Source organism: Physeter macrocephalus, chromosome 14 (assembly GCF_002837175.3).
Source record: "Physeter macrocephalus isolate SW-GA chromosome 14, ASM283717v5, whole genome shotgun sequence".
Classification (NCBI taxonomy): domain Eukaryota; kingdom Metazoa; phylum Chordata; class Mammalia; order Artiodactyla; family Physeteridae; genus Physeter; species Physeter macrocephalus.
This window is the reverse complement of record NC_041227.1, coordinates 77,316,388-77,318,169: the sequence shown is the minus strand read 5'-3', so window position 1 is coordinate 77,318,169 and position 1,782 is coordinate 77,316,388. Positions and strand designations below refer to the sequence as shown.

The following is a 1,782-nucleotide window of genomic DNA, read 5'->3' as shown; positions in this document are numbered from 1 at the left end:
ACGAACCCATGTCCCCTGCATCGGCAGGCGGACTCTCAGCCACTGTGCCACCAGGGAAGCCCTCAAATATATCTTTTATAGCTCTTTTACCTCCTTGAACCAGATTCCATTTTATAGTTATGCATTACATTTGAATATTATGTCCTTTTATTCTAAAATAATGCCCCTGCTTTTTTTTCATTAAATTGACATTTAGTAGTCTAGTTATCTTTTAAAATGTCCCATGTTCTAGATTTTTCTTTTCCTAATTGTCATCTAATTTTTCTCTCTTTCTTTGTATTAGTGTAAACTGGAAGTTAATTCTAGAGCCTTGATTAGATTCAAGTTAAATATTTTTGGCAAAAATGCTTCCTAGGTAGGGATGTGTATTTCATAGTGCATCCCATCAGGTGACATAGGAGCCGTGAAGCCCAGGTTGATTCATTGGTTTAAGGAGGTGACCATCGGTTCCCTCCACTCGTGAAGTGCATTTTCCCCTTTGCCGTGGGTAATCTTGTGTATGTGGTTTTGTTTTTGTATTTAGGACTTTCTTTAGGGTAGATTTCCAAGAACATAAATACTGGGTCAAAGGTTGACAACATTTATAAGTCTTTCGATATTTATGTATGTTGTCAAATTGCTTTTTAAAACCTGTGGTTAGAGCAGTGTGTTAAGTGTTCCTTTCAGTGCATCAGAGCAGGCATTGATGATGCCTGGGATGGGAAGTGCTTCTAGTTTGACAGAATATGGTTTACCCTTTTTTACAAATTATATTTCTTTCATTACTTTTGATTACTTTCCTTGTCTGTTAGTCATTTGTATATCTTTTTTTGTGAATTCTGCCCTTTAATTGTTTACCTATTTGATATTAGAATAACTTTTGATTTGAGGTCTTTGGATAATAATGGTAGTTCATTCTTGTATTTGTTTTCTGTTTGTATGTCTCATTTTTCTTTGTTTAAAAAGCTTTAGACATTCTTCCTCATCGAATCTGTCTTTTTTCTTTGTAACTTCAGTTAGCAAGTCTCGCCCATCGGGAGTTTTGATGGAGTTTTGATAAGTATCTACTTCTTTTCTGCTAACTTTCAAAAATATTGAACTCTTTCAGAATTCTTTGTCTATCATAAAAACGAACTTATACAAATTCAAGTAGTCCAGAACTTTTAGGGGTGGGAGGAGGTGGGGGAAATAAGTGGAGGTAGTTGTTCCAGTTGAAAGATGAATAAGTCCTGGGAATGTAATGTACATCATGGTGACTGTAATTAACAATACCGTATTGTACATTTGAAAGTTGCCAGGAGAGTAGCTCATAAAGGTTCTCAACACACACACACAAATTGTAACTGTGAGGTGACAGATGTGTTAACTAACGTTATTGTAATCATTTCATTATATAATATATATAATCATTATGTTGTATATTTCATGCACCTTAAACTTTCATAATGTTACATGTCAATTATATCTCTATAAAGCCGGGGGTGGGGGAGAAGAAAATTTAAAACATCTTGGACAAAAATAAAATATAAACTGGGAATTATTCCCCTCCCCTCCCAACAGTTTCACTCTCCAGAAACAACCACTTTTTTTTTTTTTTTGGTGGTACGCGGGCCTCTCACTGCTACTGCTGTGGCCTCTCCCGTTGCGGAGCACAGGCTCCGGACGCGCAGGCCCAGCGGCCACGGCTCACGGGCCCAACCGCTCCGCGGCACGTGGGATCTTCCTGGACCGGGGCACGAACCCGTGTCCCCTGCATCGGCAGGCGGACTCTCAACCACTGCGCCACCAGGGAAGCCCTGTTAC

At 38.8% G+C, this 1,782-nt stretch overlaps 2 protein-coding genes across 2 annotated transcripts in view; both read left to right on the top strand.

Annotated features, from left to right (window-relative positions):
• Positions 1–1,782, top strand: part of LOC112063646 (zinc finger protein 12) — a 73,043-nt gene that overhangs the window by 15,243 nt on the left and 56,018 nt on the right. The window lies entirely within an intron of this gene.
• The window catches only part of ZDHHC4 (zinc finger DHHC-type palmitoyltransferase 4), an 11,744-nt gene that overhangs the window by 8,716 nt on the left and 1,246 nt on the right, over positions 1–1,782 (top strand). The window lies entirely within an intron of this gene.